The 17,271-nt window shown below is 40.6% G+C and overlaps 1 long non-coding RNA gene across 2 annotated transcripts in view; it reads right to left on the minus strand.

Moving 5' to 3' along the window:
• The window catches only part of LOC134734636 (uncharacterized), a 49,498-nt gene extending 35,234 nt beyond the window's left edge, over positions 1 to 14,264 (minus strand). The window contains exons 1-2 of one of the 2 annotated variants that reach the window (XR_010117760.1): positions 14,127 to 14,259; positions 1,708 to 1,756 (exon numbers count right to left, since the gene is read on the minus strand). This is a non-coding gene — a long non-coding RNA (uncharacterized lncRNA). Of the gene's footprint in view, positions 1 to 1,707; positions 1,757 to 14,126 lie in introns of both variants that reach the window. The other variant, XR_010117761.1, reaches the window with a different exon arrangement.
• Positions 14,265 to 17,271: the final 3,007 nt, after the last annotated feature.

Genomic DNA, 17,271 nt, shown 5'->3' on the forward strand with positions numbered 1-17,271 from the left:
TAAAGAGAGTAGCAGCAAACATTGTAATTTGGGGTAATCAGGAGAGTGTACAGTTTTATGGAGAGATGAAAGGCATGAGTATGACTTTCATAAGCTTGAGACTATCCAGGAGGCTGACTGTTACCTGGCTCTGCTCTAAAAAAAGCTTTCTTGCCCTAAGAAACAGAATTTAAAACGGGGACTAAATTCAGTTAAAAAGCATCCTCCTGCACAGAGCTATTCAGAAAAGCGCTGAACTCGCCTATGTAATGAATCTAGAGAAAAAATTATTTTCTCTCTGGAAATGTCTTTCTCTTTTTGAGTTATTTTAACATGGGAGCTGTAATACAACATTCTTTTTTATTTTAGTTTTTAAATTTGAGGATGCTAGTTTCAGCTGGCTCGATTTCCTTGGAAGTCAGGGCTATGCTTTAAGCTTAATAATATTGGATGACCCTCAAGACCTTTAAATCACCTTCATGCCACTGATTTAGCATTTCCCCTGAGGATGCATTCATTTGTTCTCAGTCCTGAAAGTCTGGCTTTAACACACACATAAACGCACATGCACACACACACACATGGAAAAGAGATGAAAATATGCAGAGGGTTAAAAGAAGAACTCAAAAGTGTATTATGGAGTAGGAACTTGCTAGAGTTGTGTCATTTAAAAGATAATCCCAAGCAAATAGTTTTATAGCCAGCTGCTGGTTTTCTTTACAACAGAAAGATCTGTTTTATCAAAAACCACTGAGTGGGTGGCAGAAATAAGTCTCTGCATGGAGATAGGGTAGAGCTCTCTTAAATGGCTGCTACTTATGATACCAATGATAATTTGTAATAATGCATAACGAAGAGCACCCTGAATTCATTTAACCAATTTCAGTAAGATTGAAACACTTTTCACACATTTTCATTGACTTTTTTTTTTTTTTTTTGAGACAGAGTTTCACTCTTGTCACCCAGGCTGGAGTGCAATGGCGTGGCCTCGGCTCACTGCAACCTCTGCCTCCCAGGCTCAAGTGATTCTCCTACCTCAGCCTCCTGAGTAGCTGGGATTATAGGCATGTGCCACAACACCCAGCTAATTTTGTATTTTTAGTAGAGATGGAGTTTCACCACGTTGGCAAGGCTGGTCTTGAACTCCTGACTTCAGGTGATCCACCTGCCTCGGCCTCCCAAAGTGCTAGGATTACAGGCCTGAGCCTCCATGCCTGGCCTCATTTACTTTTACAGCATGCTGGAAAAGCAGAGTGGGCAGATCTTACTTCTCTCTCTGCAGTGAAGAGATGTGAAGACCAGAGCTGAGAATACGTGAAGTGAGACAAGATTAGGTGCTTCTGGTTGAACCCGTTTGAGTTATTTTTGTCTGATATATATCCCTTTCAACATTTTTCTGTGTTCAATTTCACACTGTTTCCCATCTGGCCTAAGTGGATGGGAGGGGAGTCCCAGGATTTCAACTCAATCTGAAAGACATGCTATTTGATTTTAATTTCCTTTTTCCTTAAACTCAACTTCTGCAGACTACCTCGACATGACCTAGTAACCCCAAGCCATCAGACTGGCATCCAATGTGACCACAGGAGATTTTATGAGGAAATGTATGGTCTGACCACTCAGAATGGACCTGTATTTCCAAAACTAAGCACCAACCTACTTGGCAGCTTAATGTGTCCTAAAGGATTGGGTAAAGGGAACTATCACAGCTTTTGGTGTCAGACATACCTGGGTTTAAGCAATGGCTGATGCTTAGTCTGAGTCCTCACTTCACCATCTGGAAAATGGAGACAAGATCAGTAATCACCTCAGAGGGTTATTTATTTTAGTAATGAGAAATGAGATAATGCAAGTAAAACATGTCTGTAATTATAGTAGGCTCTCATCACAGACCCAGCCTGAACCAAGCAATTTGTATCTTAATGATCCCATATTAGCCTTGGACTCAGTGTTTTCTCCAGCCTGGTCTTTCCTGTGTACATTTTCTTAGTCAAAGTTCCCAAGTCCTAACTTTTTGTTATTCCGTGTTGAATCTCACAAAGGAACTTTCCCAAGTATACGCTTTATTTTGAAAATATATTACCTAACTCCTAAAGTCAGAAAGTTTTCTTCGGCTATATAGCTTCCAAGGTTTTTCTGCCCAATTGCCCTCCAGAATGTGTAGGTTGAATTAGATCAAGCTTACTGAGGAAGCCAATTACTAATTTCCTTGCAATGGAGAAGTGAATTTTGCCATGAGAAGGTCTCACATCTCATAAAACTGCCTATGACAGTGTAAAACGCATCATGGGAGTTTCCAAATGCATTTCTCTGCTTTGCCACCAGAATTGAGGCATCAGAGAATATCAACAGCGACTTGGAGCCCCAAAGTCACTGCTCAGCCCATTTTCCAGATGAAGACACTGAATCATACAAAGGTCTCGTAGTTCTTCAGTTACCAAAAAGGAGAAGAGCCTTGAACTACTGACCTCTAGTGTTGTACCTTTTGTATCTCAGAATAAAGCACAATCTTTAATAAATTGTTTGTGAATACAAGTTTGAAGGCAATGTCTATTCATAAAACTGACCTAGTTAATCTAGGCAATGAAGTTAATTAAACAATTAATTCCTTGGCAGGCAAAAGGAGGGCAAGTTGCTAACAAGCAAAGGACTGCTAAATTGGCTGTTTGGGCAATTGTTTGATGAAATCATCCTCAAGTCAGTCCGACGGTCATTTCAATAACCTTCTAGATACAAGACAGATCAGGGGGTGATCTGTCTCCACTGCTGTGCTGAATGAATGGGCAGTGATGGTGATGGTGGTGGGCCATCCAATTTAATAGATTGAGATGGTTTTCATTCTTTGGGATTTACAGGATGCATAATTGTGGCTAGTCATTAATTTTGTCTTATTCAAATGCAGGTTAGTTCTTGATGAACCATCACACATTTCTTTCCCTTGCACAGTGATTTATTTCCTCCATTCATTTTTCCTTCAGTGACACTTTTTTTTCCTAATATTTTTTTAACTTTAAGTTCCAGGATACATGTGCAGAACGTGCAGGTTTGTTACATAGGTATACGTGTGCCATGGCAGTTTGCTGCACGTATTGACCTGTCCTCTAAGTTCCCTCCCTTCGCCCCCCACCCCCCAAAAGGCCTTGTTTCCCACCCTGTGTCCATGTGTTCTCGTTGCTCAACCACCACTTATGAGTGAGAACATGCAGTATTTGGTTTTCTGTCCTGTGTTAGTTTGCTGAGGATGATGGCTTCCAGTTTCATCCACGTCCCTCCATAGGACATGATCTCATTCCTTTTTATGGCTGTGTAGAAGTCTATAGTGTATATGTACCACATTTTCTTTATCCAGTCTATGATTGATGGGCATTTGGGTTGGTTCCATGACTTTGCTATTGTAAATTGTGCTGCAATAAACATACATATGCATGTGTCTTTATAGTAGAATGATTTAAATTCCTTTGGGTATATACTTGGTAATGGGATTGCTGGGTCAAATGGTATTTCTGGTTCTAGATCCTTGAGGAATCACCATACTGTCTTCCACAATGGATGAACTAATTTAAATTCCCACCAACAGTGTAAAAGCTTTCCTATTTCTCCACACCAGTACCCATTGTTTCTTCACGTTTTAATAATTGCCATTCTGACTGAAGTGAGATGGTATCTCATTTTGATTTGCATTTCTCTAATGATCAGTTAAAGTGATGCATTTTCACAAGGCCTAACTACATTAGTTCATTTTCATGCTGCTGACAGAGACATACCTAACTGGGCAATTTACGAAAGAAAGAGGTTTAATGGACTTACATTTCCACATAGCTGGGGAGGCTTCACAATCATGGTGGAAGGCAAGGAGGAGCAAGTCACATCTTACATGGATGGCAGCAGGGCAAAGACAGAGCTTGTGAAGGGAAACTCCCATTTTTAAAACCATCAGATCTCATGAGACTCATTCACTATCATGAGAACAGCACAGGAAAGACCCACCACATTATTCAATCACCTCCCACCAGATTCATCCCATGACACATGGGAACTGTGGGAGTTACAATTCAAGATGAGATTTGGGTGGGGACACAGCCAAACCATATTACTAACAAAAGATGGGCAACCAACTCCAGTGCAAAGTTAAATACAACTGTTCAAATGCCCTTCTCCAGAAATTAAGCAGATGTTTAAGTGACAGCCAGAATGACAGGAGAAATCAACAAAAGGTGATTTTAATTTTTTCTCTTTCTCTCTGCTTCTAGAATCATGCATTTTTCCTAATGAACTGAGAGAGGTGAAGCTGCCTCTCTGTTGGTAAGTTTCACAACACTCAGAAGCAAAGATGGATTTGACTCCCATTTCTGATTTCATCCTGGCATTCCTCTTCTTTTACAGACATGTTTTTTTCTCATCGGTCTCTCAGAGTTAGGAAATGTTTCAAAGGCTATAGCATCAATTCCATATATCTTAGTTGTCCCCAAATGGGCTCTGAAGAATTATCTTCACTAATGTAGGGCCAGCAGTGAGCTCTGTGACAACTACTTATGCACCACATTTCTTGGTGCCTAACTACTCATGTCACATGAAAGCCCTAGGTCCTCCACATGATGGCACATAAACAAGACTACTACCTGAACGTCAACAGCTCAGAGGCACCTCTTGCTCATTTGGGAATCCCAGTTCCCCTTCCCCTACCAACTTGACTCTCTTGTGTGCAGGCCCACCCTGGGATACAGTCACGTAGGATTTAGTCTTTCAAATTCTTTGCAAGGTGTTTCCCTAGCCTTGGCTGTGTCCTGAAGAGGAAGACTGCTCAGCTCAGCAGTAATCTTGTAGTTCGGTAGCCTTTAGGGGACTTGAGCTGCACAATAATGGGGGTGGAGTGGGGCTGGAGGCCCACTAGTGGAGAGAGAAAGGAAAGGCCTTCTCCCCAAATCTCTGTTGTGCTTTGCACCTGGGTTCCAGAGTAACTTAATTGGGGCCCTGTGATGGTTAATATTGAGTGTCAACTTGATTGGATTGAAGGATGCAAAGTGTTGTTCCTGGGTGTGTCTGTAAGGGTGTTGCCAAAGGAGATTAACAGTTGAGTCAGTGGACTGGGAGAAGCAGACCCACCTTCAATGTGAGTGGGCACCATCTAATCAGCTGCTGGGAGGCTAGAATAAAGCAGGCAGGAGAAGATGGAAGAGCAGACTTGCTGAGTCTTCTGGCCTTCATCTTTTTCCTGTGCTGGATGCTTCCTGCCCTCAAACATCAGACTCCGAGTTACTTGGCTTTTGGACTCTTAGACTTACACCAGTGATTTGCCAGGGGCTCTCGGGCCTTTGGCCACAGAAGGCTGCACTGTCGGCTTCCCTACCTTTGAGGTTTTGGGACTCAGACTGATTCACCACTGGCTTCCTTGCTCTGCAGCTTGCAGATGGCCTATCGTGGGACTTTACCTTGTGACAGTGAGAGTCAATTCTCCATAATAAACTCCCTTTCATATATACATCTAACCTACTAGTTGTGTCCGTCTAGAGAACCCTGACTAACACAGGCCCAGAATTGCATAACATCATCTATGAATAAAGCTCTTTTTGTCCTAAAGTCTCCCTCTCTTTCCAGACTGATGTCCACCAGACAGGTGGCGAGAGGAGAATGAGTGGGTGACCCAAAGGCTACCATGCCACCACTTCTGCTTTCTCTTTTTCTATCTCAACACCCTTCAAATATAATAACAACCACAGCCACACTGCCGTCCCCCAAATGCCTCTTTGAGTAAAAATTCAAGCCTCCTTGAATATTAATTCATGGAAATGTATATATGTGTGTTGGGGTAGGATAGAGAGCCAGATGGATGGAAACATTCTTATCTTGAAGTGCATGAGCTGAGTCGGGAAGAAAATGAAATATTGGAGACAGCTGACTAGGCCCTTCCTGTAAAGGTGTCCAGTTCTCTCCATCCAATGGGCCAGGCTGTTTCCCACGTTGTCAGAGGGTAAATCCTCTTCCTCATCGGCCAGTCTACAGTGTGGCTGACTGCAATGTCTGCTTCACTGACTTCCGGAACTAATACGCTGATGAACGTTTTCAGCAGCTCTTTATTGAAGCGTTCATGTAATTGCTCTCTAACCACAGAGTCAGGAGATGAGGGCAGTGAAATTGTGGCGCTTCTGCACTGCACATAGGCCTTCAGGATATTCCAAGTGGACACCTTATCATTCACTAATTCACCCCATTCTCTGTGCCCATCCTTTTAAAGCCCTTCCCCATCTGTGTTCCCAGCATCATTCCTATCCCCTTCCATTTTCCTCCAATAGGCCTTGAAATTCAACACCCTGGCCAGAATAATGGAGCCATAGTATCCTTGATGTGTCCAGCAAATTCTAAAATGTTGGGTCTCAGGCCTTTCCTGCCTATCATGGCTTTTTCCTTCTCTCCAGTCTTTCTCAGAACACAGAATAAACTTTCACATAGAGCCTGCTGGTTCTGCTGAAAGCACTTCCTCCTCCCCTCAACGCCTGCCTTCCTTACCCTTCTCAGATGCTTTCTTTTGTAAGACACTGTGCCTAATCTTTTTCTTAAATTTTATTATTATTATACTTTAAGTTTTAGGGTACATGTGCACAATGTGCAGGTTTGTTACATATGTATACATTTGCCATGTTGGTGTGCTGCACCCATTACCTCGTCATTTAGCATTAGGTATATCTCCTAATGCTATCCCTCCCCCCTCTCCCCACTCCACAGCAGTCCCTGGTGTGTGAGGTTCCCCTTCCTGTGTCCATGTGTTCTCATTGTTCAATTCCCACCTATGAGTGAGAACATGCGGTATTTGGTTTTTTGTCCTTGCGATAGTTTGCTGAGAATGATGGTTTCCAGCTTCATCCATGTCCCTACAAACGACATGAACTCATCATTTTTTTATGGCTGCATAGTATTCCATGGTGTATATGTGCCACATTTGCTTAATCCAGTCTATCATTGTTGGACATTTGGGTTGGTTCCAAGTCTTTGCTATTGTGAATAGTGCCACAATAAACATACGTGTGCATGTGTCTTTATAGCAGCATGATTTATAGTCCTTTGGGTATATACCCAGTAATGGGATGGCTGGGTCAAATGGTATTTCTAGTTCTAGATCCCTGAGGAATCGCCTCACTGACTTCCACAATGGTTGAACTAGTTTACAGTCCCACCAACAGACACTGTGCCTAATCTTTGAGGCAGATTTATTATATTTCTCCTTCTCAACATACTTTTTTTTTTTGAGACAGAGTCTTGCTCTGTCACTCAGACTAGAGGGCAGTGGCGGGATCTCGGCTCACTACAGCCTCTGCCTCCAGGGTTTAAGCGATTCTACTGCCTCAGTCTAATGTAACTGGGATTACACACCACCATGCCCGGCTAATTTTTGTCTTTTTAGTAGAGATGGGGTTTTACCATGTTGGCCAGGCTGGTCTCAAACTCCTGACCTCAAGTGACCCTCCTTCCTTGGCTTCCCAAAGTGCTGGGATTACAGGTATAAGCCCAGCTTCCACATACCTTTGACCTTGGTGTTTTGTTTTGTTTTTGAGAATGTTCCTGGCCTTATTTGTTAAAGACACACTCGATGCCTCCCTGCCCGGATTATATTCTGAAATTCTAAATTTCCTTAGATTAATTCACATGAATAGCACCAAAGCCAAATCTCTTTTTTCTAGTCCCCAAATTTCTTTCTGACACAGGACTGTGGGTGGAGGAGGGAGGAGGACTCACAGGTCAATTTTCACCAGATAGCAGTAGAGGCTGTGCTACCGAAGGAGGGTGGGGTGGGATCTGTGCCTTGAGAGTGCATATTAAGTTTTACACATGTTCTTTCGTCTTACGAAAAAAATTACTGAAGACACGAAATCTTTGTCTTAGGTTGAGTCCCTCAGAAGCAGCCCCTGAGACAAGGATCTGAGCATAACTCATTCATTTGGAAGGTGGTCTCAGGAAACACTAACGGGAATGAGGAAGTGAGTCTGGAAGAGGATGAAAGGAAGCCACAAAGTGTGCAGGGCTCCCTCTTCTCCCAAACCCTGGGAGACTGAGGAAATTACCACAAAGTTGTCACACAAGGACTGGGAAAGGTGGCCATTTTTCTCCCCCTCCATTATTGAGTGCTGCTCCAGGAGGGATTAACTCCCCAAGCATTTCTGGCAGCCCCTGCCCTCTGTTAGAAACCAGACCCTTGGGGCAGAGCCCTAGGTACTTGAGGTTAGGCGCCAATAGCTTATATTAGGACAGTCAGAGCCCCGGCAGAGGGGAATGGGCAGGACACTCGCTTCCCCATCTGTTATGCCCTATTCAAAGACATGAATAGAAACACACTTTTATATTTTACTGGTCAGTGACCCAGAAATGCAGAGAACCCTCCTTCCCTTTGGTCAGAAACTACTCCATGCAGTTTGCTGGTGTGATTTTTAAAATGAAAGTCCTTCCCACACCCCCTCCACAGAGGAGGGTCCAGTGAGGGAGGAAGGCTGCTGGAGTTTTACATCACCTACAGTCACTGGTCTTTGTATTGATAACTCCTAAGAAAGTGGTTAGTGTCTGATTAATGAAAATAAATATTTATTAAATGGAAGAATAAATAAAGAAATTGGGATTGAAGCCAAGGACACCTGATCCCAAGAGTTGTGTTCTTTTCATTTCATTCAGTCTTCACCTTGTTAGGGAATCCCTGAGCTAGGGAGACTGGAAACAGTGGTTGCCACCAGTGGTGGCAACGAAGTGTCCCTCACTGGGAATTTGCAGCCTTGGCTGATAATGGCTTTTGTGTCTCTACAACTGGGACCTGTAAATTGGCCTGGTAACCTCACCAGAATGCAAAAAACCCCACTCTATTAAGGGCTGTTGAAAAATCATCCAAAATGTCAACACTCTTAATAACAGATCTATTAATAATTCAAATGTTTTAGTAACAATATAAGCATTTCCTCACATTATATCAGAAAATTTGGCAATGTTTGCCCATATTTATAATTGTGATTGCTTTATTTTTCAGAAATAGTATGATTATTAGGCACAAATGCATTTGTTTCTGCACTGAATAGCCTGGCTTGATGAAAATCTTCCAAAGCCAATAGCTCTTATTTAAATAAATAAAATTTGTCTAGAAAACTTCTGAATTCATTCCAAGAAAAAGGAAGCTATGTTTAGCATAGAGCTAGTGGTGTTTATGCGTTTTGTTTCTTATAATTCTTTCATAATTGGTTATGGATGGTAGCTTTCTATTCAGGATGCATTCTATTCCGCTGGCTGTAATAGGTAACAGAATTTCCATGGTGTAAATTTGCATACACATTATGTAGTTCACATGCATGCACATTTACACACTTACTACATTTGTTTATTCAACAACTACTTATTTGCTGATTAATGCTTTCGTCATAAATGTACAAACTTATTTGAGGGCCACAATAAGATAATTGCTCTGTTAAAAAGGAAAACACAGTCTTTGTCTTAAGACCTAATTCAAATCCCATTAGCTGCTTAACATTGAGTAAGTGACTTAAACCCTTCAACTCTCAGTTTCTACATCTGTCAGATTGTGATAGATAATCCTTACTGCATGATTGATGAAGGTTAAATTAGATTATACATGTGAGTAAATTAATACTTAATTCTATGAATGACTTTATAAGGTTGATATTACTATGCATATTTTTACAGAGAAGTCGATCAAGATTCTCCCAAATATGAGTCCTCCAGTTTGCACAGAATGGCACCTATCTAGCTAACACCTGAGGGCACATTCTGATTTTGCCCTCAGTGTATTATTTAGTGGGTTACTGAGTGAGATCTGACATCTCACTTTAAAGTTTTCAGGGTTATATAGAAGTAGCAAAAAGATTCCTCTTATCTCAGGTGACACTACAATTGTTCTTATCATGGAAGAGACATAGAATCTCTTTTTTATCAATTAGATACTCATTAAGGTTAGCAAACTTTTATTGATTAGTGAAGGAGTGTGTGGCTGGTTAAAGGGATAGCAGCAGCTTAACTGTTAACTGCAAAGCAGGGGACACCTAAACACTTCTCTGAAAGTATTTTTATATATTTTTTGCTGGGTTTTATTAAACATCCAGCATCAAGTTCTAAGAAGGCTGTTTAAATATTTGAAAGAGGATTGATTGTGTGTTTTGACATAGTTGTGCTTTTACAGGAGTATCAATGATCGTATGGATTGGTTGTTGGTTTGATATACTTCTTACATGAGTGGTGTTGACAAAGTCAGAATATTCCTGAAAGTACATGTTTGGCTTCACCAGCAGCATTTTGTAATATTGAGGCAAATATTTTTCTTTGTATTTGGGAACACAGTTCTAAAATCACAGAGGAAGAGAGTGAGCCTACATGATTTTTGTATACAAATATTTATCTTATAGACAACTTTTCAGGAACATTTAGTGCATAAAGCCAAGTAGATCTATATATCGATCAGGCTGGCTGGTTTCCAGGGTAGGAGAACTTGATTCCTCTCCCATAAATTCACTATTCTCTTTACAGTTCCAGGATTTTCACTGACAGCATTTCTCCCAAGGCTACAAGGTCTTTGCCACCTACTTGGGCATGGGTGAAGAAGAAGAAAAAAAAAATAAAGGAAGAAGGAGGCATGTATAGAACATTTACAAAGCATAAAAATGTTTACCTTTGATATATTTTTTATAAGAATCCTAGAAGAAATAATCTTTGTATTTTTTCTTTGATTTTTGAACTACTTTTGGCAAAAGAAAGAGGCTAAGGCAGCGATGAGGTGGGTTTGGAGCTTGGTCCACCTGCACTCTCCTTTACCATTTACTTATCCACATGGCCTGGCTTGAAGGCGTTCTCTCCAGTCCTGAGTGCAGGCTCATTCCCTCAAAACTGGGTGCAATTATACGCCATGTGGGGTTGTTGTGAAGATTAAAGAAAAGTACTCAGCAAACAGTAAGTAATTAATAATTTTTGGCTATTTTTAATTTTTTAACAAGAGTATGATCACCTCTGGGAAGGCAGAATATCTACTAGTTAGAATGTAGTATTAGAAGTGGGCAAGTTGCTAAATTTTGTTTTTAACCGTACTATTGACTCACTGTACACTTGGTGTTAATAATGCAGTTGTTTAAGTTACATAGAAAATTTGATGTTGCAATTTGGTGATGATAACAGGATCCTAAAGTGATTTCAGAAAGGGATTTGGAGGTAATGAGGGAGGGAACAAGTCACACAGAACCTTGTTGACCATTCTGAGGATTTTAGCTTTGACTTTTACCACTTCGAGGTTGTAAGTAGAGGTGTAAAATGACCTGAATTATTTTTTTAATGTACTGTTCTGGTCACTGTGTTGATAGTAGCCTATAGCATATGACTGGAGGTGGGAAGGGAAAAGTAAGGGAGAAACAGAAAGACCTTTCCGGCAGATAGTGCAGTAAGTAATCCAGGTGAGAGGTGACGGTGACTAGGATCAGTATGGTTGCAGTGGTACTTTTGAGAAGTAATCATATTCTTGATATATATGTTCAAAGTAGAGATAATAGCATTGCAGATGGACTTACTGTAGGGTGCAAGAGAAAGAAATGAGTCAAAAGTCACTTCAAAGTTTTTAGCCTACACCACTGGAAGAATACAGTTGCCCTCAGTAGGGATGAGGGGAACTGAAGTAGAGTAGATTCGGGGTGGAAAATCAGGCATTCGTTTGGTACATACTATATTTTAAAATGTTTATTTAATTCGAGGTAGAGATGTCAAGTAGGCAGTCAGAGATGTGAAACTGCAGTTTGAAAACAAGGTCAGGCTGGAGATATAAATGTGGAAATAGCTTGCATACAGACGGCATTTAAAGCTACAGACTGGATGAGATCACCAAGAAATATGTGTGGTAAGGAAGACAGCACCAAGGGCTGAGCCCTGGAAGAGTTTACTTTCATTAAATGATGTCTCCTGAAGATTAAAGGAAAAGCAGCATTATTCAAAAGAGGCCATATCTATATTTGATCACTTTCTTGCCTTGTAATTGCAAAAGGTTTAAGTCCTCCTGCTTTTGCCAGGGTTCTGCTGAAAGAGAGGCTGTAACGGGACTCAGAACACAATACCCCAAAGTATGGCATGTTGATATGCTGAGTACTTTAAACTTAAGGACATTAGAAGAGCCTTATGAGCAGGTCACTCTGACCTTCTGTTGCCCTTCTGTCCCCTGCCCCTTTTTCTCCCCCAAAAGAGAGTCATAGAAACCAGAATTCCTTTTCCCCAATGTAGGTCATAGAAATTAGGATTCCTCTCCCTCAAACCAAACCATAAAGTCTACAAAGGTTGCTTTTTCCCTCCTCCCTTGAAGATCTGTATTCCAGAGGCATCCTGCCCCACACCTGAGAGGAAGGAATGCTATGCAAGGAGGTCAAGGAGAATCTGAACAGACAGCCCTCACTGGGTTTCCCTCCTCAGTCTATTAGCACTAGATCATACTTTATTGTGCAATCACATATTTACACAGCTGTTCATTCTTCATTGAATCTAAGCATAAAAATCGACAGCTTTCCCTTCAGAAATGAAGATCTAAAAGCCCTATCTTCATTTCTGAAGGTCTAAAAGATCCTATGTCACATAATATTTGGATTAAATACATCTGTTATGTTTTTCTCTTGTTAACTTGCTTTTTGCTATGGGAGTTTCGACTATGACCCTTACGATGGGTGAGGAAAAGTATTAAACCTTTTGGCCCTTACAATAGTAAACACCAGATAAAATTTAATCTCTTTAATTGAATGTCTCTTAACTGTCTTGGACTTGTATCTGGAATATATAAAGAACAATAACAATTCAATACTGATAAAACCAACTCTCAAGTAAAAGATGGGCCAAAGATTTGAATTGAAACTTTTCCAAAGAAGATATAAAGATGGCAAATGAGCACATGAAAAGATGCACATCATTAGTCTTTATGGAAATGCAAATAAAATCACAATGAGACATCTTCAACTAAACGGTTAAAAAGTAAACATACCCCTCCCCTGCCAAAAAAAGCCAGCAAAAACTGATAGTACCAAATGCCAGGGTGGATAAAGAACAACCAGGACTTATATATTGTTGGTTAGGAATGACAAAAGGCACAGCCATTTTAGAACACAGGCAGTTTTTTTTGTAATAAAATTAAACACATACTCACCATATGTGTTTAACTTTATAAAGTTAAACAGCAATCCATATTTAAACAGAAATCCATATTTACCCAAAGCGGGGGTAGAAACGGTCATACAAAAACCTGTACACATATGTTAATAGTGGCTTTATTCATATTTGCCAAAAACTGGAAACTACTCAAGTGTCAACTGGTGGATGGTTAAACTGTGATACATCCTACGATGGAAGACTATTTAACAAGAAATAAAATAAATTACGGATACACACACCAAAGTCGATGAACTCAAATGCATTATGGTAAGTGAAAAAAATCAGACTTAAACAGCTACATATTGTATAATTCCATAAGGATAATCTATAAAGACAGAGAAGTGGCTGTTGAGGACTCAGGTTGTGGAGAGGAGTTGATTACAAAGGGCACAAGTGAATATTTGCAGGAAAGGAAACCGTTCTAACCTTGATTGCAGTAGTTATATTATTGCATACCTTTGTCAAAACTCATGGAATGATACACCAAAAAGGGTGAATTTTACTATATATAAATTATATCTTGGCCGGGCGTGGTGGTGGCTCACACTTATAATCCCAGCACTTTGGGAGACCAAGGCTGGCACATCACCTGAGTTCAGGAGTTTGAGACCAGCCTGGCCAATATGGTAAAACCTCGTCTCTACTAAAAATACAAAAAAAAAATTAGCCCAGCACGGTGGCCTGCGCCTGTAGTCCCAGCTACTTGGGAGGCTGAGGCAGGAGAATCTCTTGAATCCAGGAGGCAGAGGTTGCAGTGAGCCGAGATCAAGCCACTGCACTCCAGCCTGGGAGACAGAGCCAGACTCCGTCTCAAAAAAATAAAAAAATAAAAATATATATATCTCCATAAAGTTGATTTAAAAAAATAGCATTTTTTAAAATAAAACAATAAACAGCTACAAAAATATAATACAATATCAGAACAAACAAAAAGCCACATGGCTTTTAGTGCTGAACTTTTTGAGTTAACTACGTCAAAAAGTCAAGAGAAAGCAAGTTACCATGCTGAAGTCTTTCCCAAAGGATGGGCAAGAGGTGGAGAGTTATCATCCTCTTTCATTTGCAGCATCCAGGAACACTTTGAACAAAGCCAGTGATACACTTGCTGTGGACCTGTTGGATAGCACATTCGCCTCAGTGAAAGATGACCCCGCCTAATGTACTATAAAGTGTCAGCATACAACAAGCTTGTTGTATTTTTAGATCCCAGACTCAGAGACTCCATGTATGGTATTTTCACACGGGGTGAGGTTGACCCAAAACACCACAGGCAGATTCTCTGGAGTAAAAGATTTTTAACTACATGTCAGCAATGATTAGTTACAAAGGGAAAGAGAACTTGCCCCACTTGACACTAAATGACAGAACAATTTGACAAAAGCTAAAAACAGGAAAAAAATCAGTCCTTAAGACAAGAGGCTGATCCCCAGTAGTGTTAGGGACAAGTCTTTTGATTACATCTTTTGTCCCACGAATAATAAATCCCTACCCTCAAAAGGCTTTCTAGGCTGGTCTCCTAGATTTTGGCCTGGTGGCCTCCAAAGTATAATTTGCAGAGTTAAAGGAATCTGACCTGCATTTAATATTTAGTTCCTATATATCGCCACACAGTGTATTCTGGAGAGGGAGCCATAGAATTTCATTATCCCTCTACAAATCAGGTACAGCACAGACAACATGTTCTATAGTTTTTTAAAGACCTGGGTAACCAGTTAAAACCCTGATTACTGAAGATGCTCTTTAAAACCTCTTGACTTAGGCTTCTAGCCTGGTTATTATTAATAATTGTGATGCTGGCTTTCTGTGAAAGCTCAGTCACAGTATTTAATCATGGGACATGCAAGGCTTTGGTAGGGATAGTGTGCAGAGACACCAGACAGGCCCCTGTCATCAGGGCTGGCATTGGGGTGGGAAGAAGCAGGACTTAAGAATAAAATGATAATCGTCATAATGATGGTAATTCAAAGTAGCATATGCCAAATTACAAATGTGTGGTAGGAAGAGCAAACACAATAGAGAAGCAGCACATCATAAACAGAGGTTTGAGAATCAAATGTCTCTGCCCTTGAGTCCCGGTTCCATTCATTTTTAGCTGAAACACTGGACAACTCACATAACCTCTCTAAGCCTTCATCTTTTTACCTGTAAAAAACAGATACATAAATTTCACTGCCTAAACCTGTAAGAACTAAAGGGGTTCATGCCTGTAAATGTTTAAGGACAGCGTCTGGCATGGAAAGCACTCAGGAAGTGTTAACTCTTGGTGGCTTCTTAGCAGTAATAGGATTTGAAATAAGCAGTGATTTCTGCAGTGGTACATGGTATGTACTTCCGGGGAGGTCCTAGGTGGAGCCATTAATTTGGGAGTATAAATAGTACTTAAAATGATGGGCTGGAGGGAGATTATTCAAGGAGAGAAAGTGGATGAAAAGGAGGATAAGGTCTCGTCTGGAGCCCTTCAGCATTCCGAAGTTCAGCATTTTGGAACTGGAATGTTTTCCTCCTTTTTCCTTTTCATTCATTTTAGAATATACCTCTACAACATTTTATGAATTCCCCACAAATATCACAGCCGTGGAATTAGAGCTCTCTACCTAAATCCTGACAGGCTTCTCCACTCACTTTCATTTCTGTCACTATTAGTGGAACGTGGAAAAAGAAGTTACATAAACTTCCATTGGCTTATGTCATTTTAGTCCAGGTGTCCATTGTCAGGTTAAAGGTTTAAGCAATTATCTGGATAATTCAGGCAGAACTTACCAGGCCTCTGGGACCCCTTTCTCCTTCTGCTACTTTTGCCTAACCAGGGAATCACTTCAATCCTTTTTCTGCTCATGTAACTCTGGTCTGACCATGTCTTTACCCACTGGACCTTGTCACTGAAATAAATATATCATATTGGAAACAAATACCAGTGAGGGAAGGCATGCTTATTTCAAATGTGGGTGTATTTAATTTCCATATGGACTATGCTGTGAGCCAGTGTAAAAGGCAGCTCTAAAGCATAAGGGATAAATGAAGGCAGACAGTCAGGAACTGAGTCCTTGTCAGAATAAAAGGAAATCAAGCTCACAAAAGGTAAGGGAGATGAATTTTCTTGACAAGAGCCTGTATTACCATTTATTGTTATTTATGGCTCTTTGGGAGAATAGCTAGAATACTAAAATAAGGAACATTTTGACCCATGTCACAAAACACCATGTGAATTTATAGTCTCCTCGTTAGAGATATTTTTCTAATCATGAGGCAGCACATCACCCTCATGAAAAAGGAAGTGGCAGTGAGGGGGACAGAAAAGAGATTTTTGATGGAAAAGCCTGGAAAATTTTAGTTGTTTAAATGCTTGGGTTGGGATAAATAACAGCAGAATAAATGAAAATCGCACCAGCAAAGTATACCCTCCTGTTTGTATGACTGAATATAAGTCCATGAAACTTCTGGTGGTGCCCAAATAAAGAGAAGCCGCTAGCTCTAACTCAGCATTGACCGAGCCTGTCAGATCTTATCTTAATGAGCTACAGATCCTAGGACAGGAGAGGAACAAAACGAAGCTGTGTGATAAGGTACACAGTGCCGTAATTGGATCAAGCTGAGGCAGCGGTGGTCCTCAACAGCAGCTGTGGGTACAAATGAAAGGGCTGTCAGTCGCAAATAATTTGCTATGTTTCAGTTTTCACTTTTGTCCATAGAGTAGGACGTCAGAAGAAAAGTCTAAGAGCATAGCTTTCCTTTCTCCACTTGCCTGCCAGAATATTTCTCTCTATCCACACTTCAGCAAATTTAACAACGTGACAAATCTCGAGATGTTTGAAATCCTTTATTTACATGAATCCAATATACCTTCTCAGATCTTACAACCTTACTCTGCATCCAGTAAATTCCCTATGTTGCTAGTGCACTGTTGCAATTTGCATTGCATTTTCCACGATTTGCCAGTGTTCCCAAGAAATACTCAGTAAACGCTGATGCTGGGCACTGTGAAATGAGCCCTTCGGAGTAAACTGAGGTTTTGTTACAAGTGAACAAGCATTTAGCCTCCCATGATCCACAGCAATTTTATGACAATTCCGTGGGCATTGTTTTAGTAATCTAATGTTGTATAACAAACTACCCCCGAATTCAGTGGCTTCAAACAACAATCGATTA

The sequence above is a fragment of the Symphalangus syndactylus genome, chromosome 12, assembly GCF_028878055.3.
Source record: "Symphalangus syndactylus isolate Jambi chromosome 12, NHGRI_mSymSyn1-v2.1_pri, whole genome shotgun sequence".
Lineage (NCBI taxonomy): Eukaryota > Metazoa > Chordata > Mammalia > Primates > Hylobatidae > Symphalangus > Symphalangus syndactylus.